Below are 10,111 nucleotides of genomic sequence, written 5' to 3'. Positions count from 1 at the left end.
GTTCCAGTGGGTTGGATACCTTTAACTTCATCAATAGTAGAAAAATCCACAAAATGCCCTCACTGAGAACCTTGGGATTCTTGTGCTCTTTCATAGTTTTGCAAAGCTACAAAAAGCCATATACAATAGCTAGTTCAGAGAAAGGTAACCAAGATGCACTGTACAAATAGAAAGCTTACCCTCTCAAAAATGAATCCCGAACCAACAGTTCTCTTTGTTGTCCTCTAATTGTCTCCATACTTCTTATTCCCACCCTTTTTCTTTTTTTGACCGAAGATAGATTTAACAATGAAATTTGGCGCTAGATCTTCCTCTGTTAGTAATGGATCATACCCATACAGAGCTTGCCTACTGAAGCAACATCCTGTCCCCACATAAACTAGGCCCTGGGTACCATCAAACCCTTTCAAGTTGATCTGTGCAGAAACAATTTAGTTAATTTTATCAATGAACAGACTGAATCTAATAAACGCTAATGAAAAAATTAACTATACATACACCGAAGAAGACTATATTCCTGTTAGCATATTGATCGAGTGTATCAATGTCATAGCAAACTTTCTCATATTTGTTGTTGTTGAAGTAGCGATCACAATCAACATTCAGATCTGCACCATTTGTCAGGACAACTAAAACACAGATCTGAAATGAATACACACGGTAATTCCGTGTTAGAGACCAAGTCATTGTAGACGATACTTTTTTGCCCAAAGGTAAATAATTTTATAAATGGCAAAACATTACATCTCTTAGTTCTCCTTAGTTCAATAGCATACGACGAACCATAGCACGCCCCCTTCTACCCGTAATCCGAAGCTTATGTAGCATTCGGAATTTACACATCTCAATTATCTCCCTAGTTAACACCCTCCACATCTACTACTCGATTATTAAAGATTACATCATTCCTATGTTTCCAGCAACAATAAACACAGCCCATAATTGCATTTAGACGCGACAAATACACATTATTATTTCTTCTATTGCAGTCAGCAAACCATAGCCACCATCTCATCAGACCGTCCTTGCGCTCAGTGACGCCCAGCCAATTCATAACCCGGCCGAAGATCTCGCTTGTAATCCTACATTCTGCCCACAGGTGCGCTGTAGTCTCCGGTGCTGCGTTGCATTATTTCATTAACATCTCGTGGCAGATCCAACTCTAGTCTAGGAAAAAGACAAGTAGGAAAATTAAGGTTAAGAAAGTTACGGACCAAAGCGTTCATGGCTCCAGCTTTCTTATGATGTTGGAAAGCAGGTCTCTTCTCACGAGAACATAAACAACCGAGGTAACTCATTACCATCTGTGTCAAGACCCCCACAGTGTCCTAAGAAGACCTACATTATAAAAAGAAAAAACAGTTAGTAAGTTTATATAAGACATACATAAAGGTGAGAAATGAGAAGAAAGGAAGGGGATATATGAGAAAGAATGTAAAATTACTTCAATCATTCTTTCCAGGATGATCCCTTTGATTATTTCCAGGCCAATCATTGTCCAACTGGCATCTTTTGTGCTTTTGCAACCAGGGCATTGATTCTAATACTAAACTCTTCATACTCCCTCTGGATAGCAATTAAAATAAAGTCATGAGAATACGTTAACTTAAAGTCCTATCATAAAGAGACATGGTGTCTAGTAGTTGTTTAGGCGCATGCATGACTAATTAGATATTTGTTTTAAAAGGGTTTTTTATAGAGGGTATTCTGGAGCTATGAAGTAGCAAGAAAAGTGGAATTTATTGTGCTAAAGTGTCCAAAAAAGTTGTGTTGTAGGTGAACATTCTCTTCCAAGGCAAACTACATAAGGATGGAAAAGTGAAAAAGCTCATCAGGAAACATATATAATGTTTATTTTGTAACAAATTTCCTCAAATAAATCTATTTAATTCCATTGAAAGCACATGGAAGTTGAACAACTAAGAAACTACCGGAAAATCGTGAAAAACTCACATATCTACAGAATATATAAAAGGATGCATGGAATTGATTTTCTTACCTTCATTGTCGGGCGCTCTTTAATAAAAAAAGGTTGTATGTTGCCACTGGGATAATCAATCTTTTTTGCAAAATAGAATTCATGGCCCTATGCCTGAATATTAAACGTCTCCAAAAGTCAACATCATCATCAGAAACGTATCAGGAAACCTTGTCAACAAGATAGTCCACAACCAACATGGGGACTAGCTGTGAAGGCTCTCCTTCACGAACAAACCTGAGGATAAATTTCTCATATTATTAATATACAAAACAAAACTCAAATGAGTATGAAGGGTAGTAAACAAAACAATAGGAGCATACAGACTAAAAGCAAGTCTGTCAAGATGAGTCTCGCGATTGATAGGATACCATTTTGGAAATTGATCCAAGAACATGACAAATAATTGATACCAGCCACAAAGGATATGCATCATTCACAGGATGGGTAATACGGTATTCCAAGATGAAATCCAGAATAATGAGATGAAGAATGGGTAAGGTGTCACATAAGAGGATGGAATGGGTACGATGCGACTCGGATGATCAGCCCTGAAACAGTAGTATTTATCATTAAGACCATCAAAAGCCTTCTAATGATCATGACTTACAAAAAGGTAATTACGTCAAAGAGAAGCCAGTAAACTACATAATAAACAATTGTGAAAACATAATTTTATTACGTGGAAGAAACTTTAGAAGTATGCATTGGAATTTGGCAACAAAAAACGACAACTCACCATACAATATCTTTTTTACCTTATTATCACTCTTGGAGTGTTATAGAGTTAACAAAAACTGAATATGTGAATACTAATCAGGGGAAACTATTAAGTTCTCAAAAACACTAGTCATTGACCAAAGTTTTCAATCCAAATTGCTAATTTTGGAACAGAAAATAGCTTGTCATAAGCACTAGTAGAAACTTATGTCACCAGGAGATCAATCACAAACTGCAGTTTAATCATTGCTTAGAGGCGTATAAAAGAAAAATCGTAAGGAAATTATGATGCAGATGCTTACATTTGAAACTCTTCACCATTGAACTAGTGCCCTCGATATTACCTCCCTTTCCTTCAAAGTATTTGCCGCCCACCTGAAAATATATTATTTTTGTGTGAATTATAAACATTTCAAGGAATAAATTTAAACAGTAATTCTGAAAATATATATAGGGTATAAGAGTGTGCTTAAATAATTACTTTTAATAACATGAACCATTTAGGGCAAGAATCACACCCCAAGGAGCCACAGTTTTGGAGAATCTGCATTTTCATATATTCTTCCATTCATAATCTGAGTATAAAATGAATCTCGAATTACTTACATGCTGAATTGAAATGCTAATAACTAGTGGCGGCCTCCTACTACTATAGAAGAAACTGACTCAACTAAGAAAACTAATACTGACTTCTTACATAAGTCACGTAATTAAGATAGAATTAGAACTAACTACTAAATTAGATATATTCTAAGTGTAGGAATCCTATCAAAACATAAATGATGATACCAGGACCGATAGAGTATGTATGCATAAATTATTTTAACATATTCCTGACTATCTCACAACTAATGTCAAACTTAAAATAGAAGCTTACATTTTGTGTTCAGGTTCTTGGAATCTTGTTTCTTAAAATAAAAGTTGTGATGTCAAGTGACTTGTAATGGTTCTTGGCATAACCTTCAGCCCAGACCTTGTTCAAATCTGAACGGCTCTTGGTCCATTCTTGTTGCTTCTATTAAAGACAATTTAAGAGGACAAGCAGTGTTGAAGCTGGATTTTTACCTATTAAATCTACATCTAAGCAATGGTCACCGTATAGACGCTCAATACACCTCATATTAAGAGCTATATAAAAAAATGAAGCACAATTTAATACCAATTAATCAAGTAACCAATGTAGCAAACTTTAGAAGCAAAAGTAGAAGGAGGTAGTCTGACAAGGAAATTGAACCTCAACAGAAATTGGAGAGTCCGTGTTGTTTTTATTATTTCTAATGTTGTTCAGTAAATCCTCCGAGCAATTTCAGTTGACTTCACAGACTCAAATAGCATATCCAGCTCAAATCTGAATCACCAAACAAAAGTCTCATCATTCTAGACATAATGGAATGTTTGGTAAATCAGTATATGGATATCAATTTGATATCTTCATATACCAATTATCAATCTAATACCTGTCATCTTCACATTTAGAAAGGCTTTCTTCGTACTGGTTTATGCACATGCGTTTGAATGAATAGTCCTCACTACAAGTAACAGAAACCCAATGATCATTCACAACCTGAACACCAAGTTCTGATCTATGGCTTGCTGTTGTATGTATAGGATGCTGCATGGGCCGTAAAATTTGTGAGTGTCGGAGTAAACAAAACTGTCAAATTCAACACTAACAGAAAATATTTAACAATGCTCATACATCATCAGGTAAGAGACGATAGCTTACAATCAGAAAGATCAAGATCTTGAAATGATCTCCAGTACTTCTCCTTCTTATCTTTAGCTACCTCTGTTTCATGCTTTACCTCTTCATCCTTTTCATCAATCTTGATAGATCTGGGAAAGTGCCATCATTCCACAGAGATTCTGAATTTAAAATAGGTAATATCAATTTCCATTATGGTATATGAGGCTGAAAGTGACCCACAAAATAGATAAACCATGTAGTATTTGTTAAAAGCTAACCATTTTATAGAGATGGACTGCATCCACCCACAAAATCTAAAGTTGAAAAGGTTCATTCTCTCATTTCTTTTTGTTGCCGTCAAGACATTTCAGAACATCGGAGAGAATACCCTATTAAATACCAGCCAGGATGAATTAATAAGAAAACAAAATTCTAGCAAGGAAAAAAACTAGAAGGTAAATCACAAAGGATGAGGTAATAAGAAAATAAAATACCAGCCACAGAGTTCCACAGCAGGACACATGGCGAGATGCAACTAAACCAACAGGTACCAAGGTTTCTGAGACTAATTTCTTGTTACTGTCATACAGATGCCCTCGAAGAGCACCAAAAAACTCTCGTATAGGTTAAAAGGTAGTTAAAAGGTATCTTTAGTGTGCTAAATATATTAATATAAATTCATGTCAAACAGAAACATGCAGCTAGAACACACGTGTTAAAAGGTAGTTAAAAGGTAGTTAAAAGGATACCTTTAGTTTCATCAATAGCAAAACTATCCACAAAATGCCCTCACTAAGAATCCTGGGATTCTTGTTCTCTTTCATAATTTTGCAAAGCTACAAAAAGACAATATTCACAATAATCACATCCATAAACAATACCTAGTTCAGGACAAGGTAACCAAGAACTTTAACAGCATAACACAGAAACAGAGATGCACTGTACAAACAGAAAGCTTACCCTCTCTTTGTTGTCCTTTATTGTCTCCATACTTCTTTTTCCAACCCTTTTTTTCTTTTTTGACCGAAGATAGATTTAACAATGAAATTCAGCGCCAGTTGTTCCTCTGTCAGTAATGGATCATACCCATACAGAGATTGCCTACTGAAGCAACATCCTGTCCGCACATAAACTGGGCCCTGGATGCCATTAAGTTGATCTGCACAGAAAAAAATTTATTTTATTTTTTATCAATGAACAGACTAAATCTAATAAATACCAATGACAAAATTAACTATACATACATCGAAGAAGACTATATTCTTGTTAGCATATTGATCGAGTGTATCAATGCCATAGCAAACTTTCTTATACTTGTTGTTGTTGAAGTAGTGATCACAATAAACATTCAGAAGATCTGCACCATTTGTCAGGACAACTAAAAAACAGATCTGAAATGAATACACACGGTAATTTCGTGTTAGAGACCAGGTCATTGTAGACGATACTTTCAATACAGTAATAGAGCATTATTTCATTAACATCTCATGGCAGATCCAACTCTAGTCTAGGAAAAAGCCAAGTAGGAAAATTAAGGCTAAGAAAGGAACGAACCAAAGCGTTCATGGCTCCCGCTTTCTTATGATGTTGGAAACCAGGTCTCTTCACACGAGAAACATAAACAACCGAGGTAATTCATTACCATCAGTGTCCAAGACTCCCACAGTGTCCTAAGAAGACCTACACTGCAAAACAAAAAATCAGTTAGTAAGTTTATATAAAACATATATAAAAGTGAGAAATGAGAAGAAAGGAAGGGGATATATGAGAAAGAATGTAAAATTACTTCAATCATTCATTCCAGGATGATCCCTTTGATTATTTCCAGGACAAGCATTGTCCAACCGGCATCTTTTATGCTTTCACAGACTCAAATCTGAATCACCAAACAACAGTCTCATCATGCTTGTAATAAGGGAATGTTTGGTAATCAGTATATGGATATCAATATGATATCTTGATATACCCATTATCAATCTAATACCTGTCATCTTCACATTTAGAAAGGCTTTCTCCGTACTGGTTTCTATGCATGTGTTTGAATGAATAGTCCTCATTTCAAGAAGTAACAGAAACCCAATGATCATTCAGAAACTGAACACCAAGTTCTGATCAATGGCTTGCTGTATGTATAGGATGTTGCATGGGCCATAAAATTTATGAGTGTAGAGGTAAACAACGTTGTCAAATTCAACACTAAAAGAAAATATTTAACAAAGCTCAATCATCATCAGGTAAGAGACGATAGCTTATAATCAGAAAGATCAAGATCTTGAAATGGTCTCCAGTACATCTCCTTCTTTTCTTTAGCTACCTCAGTTTCATGCTTTACCTCTTCATCCATTTCATCGATCTTGATAGATCTGGGCAAGTGCCCATCATTCCACAAAGATTCTGAAATTAAAATAGGTAATGTCAATTCCAATTATAATATATGAGGCTGAAAGTGACCCACAAAATAGATAAAGCTTGTACTGTTTGTTAAAAGCTAACCATTTAGTCAAGATGGACCACAAACCTAAAGTTGAAAAGGTGCATTCTCTCATTTTCTTTTTGTTGTCGCCAATTCATTTCAAAACATCCGAGACAATACCCTGTTAAATACCAGCCACATGATGAGTTAATAAGAAAAGAAAATTCTAACAAAGCAAAAAAACTAGAAAGTAAATGACAAAGATGAGTTCCTAAGAAAGAAAATACCAGCCTACAGTTGAGCCGACCTTGCTTGCCTTCTCCGTAGAAGGACACCCATGGAAGATGCAACTATACCAACAGTTAGCAAAGTTTTTGAGACTAATTTCTTGTTATTGTCATACAAACTTCCTTGAAGAGCACCAAATAACTCTCATATAGGTTAAAAGGTAGTTAAAATTTATCTTTAGTAACCGCTTTAGATAACAAAAAGTTATGATTCAGGGAGTACTATGTTTCTGAAAAACAAGAGACAAAAGGATAACAGAATGAAATATAATACAACACACTTCTTAAGAAACGTTTTTGCACTGGTGCTAAGTGATTGATCATGAAGTACGGTTTCATTCTAGCAAAACCAAGATGAGAGCAAATAAATATTGCTACAGCACATCAGGATCCAATTTCTTTAGGGAATTCAGTACCTTGGTTTCCTTGTAAAATTCCTCAACATATTTAACCACAGCTAACTCATTCTCAACATCAGTTGCATCCATATAGACAACTGAGTCCTTTGGCTCGGTATAAGACACCAATCCACATGCAGCCTGCAAACAAACAGACATAGTATGAATAAAGTGCTTCCTGCTACGAGCAATTAGGATATACGTTGTAGCAGCCTGCAAACCAACAGACACAATCTGAATAATCTGCAAACCAACATACTCAATGGGGATGGTTACCCTGCTACGAGCAGTTAGGATATACATTGTAGTGGGCACTTTCTTCCTCCTTGCAGAACCCAAGCAACCGGAATTAGACTTATTCTGGTTCACTTTCTTCTGTACAGTGTCAGGACTAATCACAATCACTTCCAGGTGGGGCATTGGCTTGCTAGGAACTTTCCGTTTTGTCGGTGGCGAAGCATTATTGGTGACTAGTTAAGCACCTTTGACAACATTCTCAAATTTCTATAACGAAAAAAGATACTCTAGAGTTAGCGATGAAGGCTTTGAAGAAACCAAACTATTTTAGAATCATGATATTTCTCCCAGATTGATGACCTTCTTGATAACAAAGAGAGCTCTGCTCGTGGCTTGGCCAGAAATTGGGCACCAAAGTTCCTATGGCAGTTAAAAGGCTTATAGAATTAGGATAATTGTAAATTCTAAACTCAAAGCATTAGTAATTATGAAAACCCATCAGAAATTAGCATCAGAGACTACTAAAAACGATAGTGTTGAAACCACAATTAACAAACTACCATGAGCCTTGCAGAAAAGTGTTGAAAAAAAAACTTTTAAAGCATGATAGATGAAACGCCGTCCCGAAGAGTATATATAACTAACAGGAGTTGAACATAGCAATGTTAAATCCACGTTGTTCTCTACAAAAGTATATAACTAATTTGAGTTAAACATAGCAATGTAAATTCCTTGTTTTTCCCTAAAAAAGTCAAGACTCATGATTTAAATGCAGAGGCTTTCCATAGATGCCCACATTTGTTCAACATCACATCAAGTGTTAATAAAATTAGGCACAAAATTTTAAACCCTGATGAGATCATACCATGTAATTATATAGATGCCGGTGTTCAAAGTGCCAACTCAGCCTGCAATGCAGCAAGCTCGTCTTCTTCGTCTTTGTTCTTTTGAGGTTGCCTTGCAAGCTGGAAAGGGGCCATATGGTAGCTGGTTGTAGAAGTTGTTCTTCCAAGTCGACACCTTCCAACTCCGTTCTGCTTTCCGTACATCCGACAAAACCGCAGTAGCAATACATCCCTATCACTCTCTTTTAAATTTTACAGTTGGATTTAAAATTCATGCGCAGAAATAAGAAACGTACCAGTAGTACCAACCAGTATTAGCTGCTTTACCAATAGGAGCAGAAAGTGCTTCCTGAATCTGCTTCAAGTTTTCCATCAGCATTTCATTTTCAAAACCAAGGCATCCACCATATGTACATCTTCCCAGGGCTCTTGTGAAAAACTGCCTCAGTTATTAGTCTACGAGCTTTACCCTCCACGGGAAAAGGCAAAGACGGCGTAGCTCCAACACCAACTACTACTCCCTGCAATCGCATCTCGATATTACTGATTGCCCGTTGCAATTCTTATAGAGTATGTTAAAAAATATCATAAAATATCTGTCACATGATAACAATATTATCACATCATTCAAGCAGTGACCTGATGCATGTACAATCATAAGCTGCCATAAACTTGTATAAACTATCATAAATTTTCATAAAACTTCTCAAAATTTAACCTAAAATTGTGACAATTTGCACCTAGTGACTTTCAGAAACTTTTCAGAAAGTGCCAAAACTATCAAAGACATTCATAAATTTTCGCACAAACAACAATTAACTACCATAGACTTGCACATGTAACAATATTGGATGCTAAGATTAGTTCAAGTTACACGAAAGACCAGGGTCGCAATTCAAAAGACAATCAAAAAATTCCTCAATAAAACAATTATTTATCTTGACTAGACTCAGATTTGTAGTGCTCATATTTTTACATTGTTTGCAAGGAGATAGAGAGGACGGGAAAGTAGTGAAGCAGCAGGTACAATGGATGTGGAGTTATGTTTGCTATAGAAAAATGAAAGCTTTAACTTTAAAAATAGAAACTTAATAATATGTAAGAGAACTGAGAGATGATATTTACTTACAGATATCATCAAGGTGACTATGATAGTAGTTGTTTACATATGCTGTATCGAAATCTTCCAATATCGCCCCAGATATTTGAGAATTCTGAAAACAAACTCAATCAATTAGTGCATGAAAGCATAAATTGTCTTCTGATCTATACCTTAAGATTCAATCTGTCTTAGAACTGAATTGAGATATTGAGAAGTTCAAACTAATACACAACCTTAATTAGAAATGACATCAAGGAAGATGGAGGTATTCAAGGATTTGAAGCACTAGCCATCAGATTCCAATGTTGCTTGAGCATTATGCAGAGCATTCAGAGTATTATTTATCACCACAAATCCTGAAAGGATAACACAACCATAATTCAGTATGAAAATTGTAGATTTGGACCATATAGAGTTGAGTAGTATCAGAAATGTTTGAATTTG

General features: G+C 35.7%; 1 pseudogene; it reads right to left on the bottom strand.

The window, feature by feature from the left end:
- Positions 1–224: 224 nt before the first annotated feature.
- On the bottom strand, positions 225–3,702 carry LOC141251118 (uncharacterized; annotated as a pseudogene).
- Between the last annotated feature and the right edge of the window lie 6,409 nt (positions 3,703–10,111).

This window comes from Phyllobates terribilis, unplaced genomic scaffold (assembly GCF_046119375.1).
Source record: "Phyllobates terribilis strain yellow unplaced genomic scaffold, ASM4611937v1 Scaffold_6673__1_contigs__length_42865, whole genome shotgun sequence".
In the NCBI taxonomy this organism is placed as follows: domain Eukaryota; kingdom Metazoa; phylum Chordata; class Amphibia; order Anura; family Dendrobatidae; genus Phyllobates; species Phyllobates terribilis.
The sequence above is the reverse complement of the archived record's forward strand: the minus strand, read 5'-3'. Positions and strand labels throughout refer to the sequence as shown.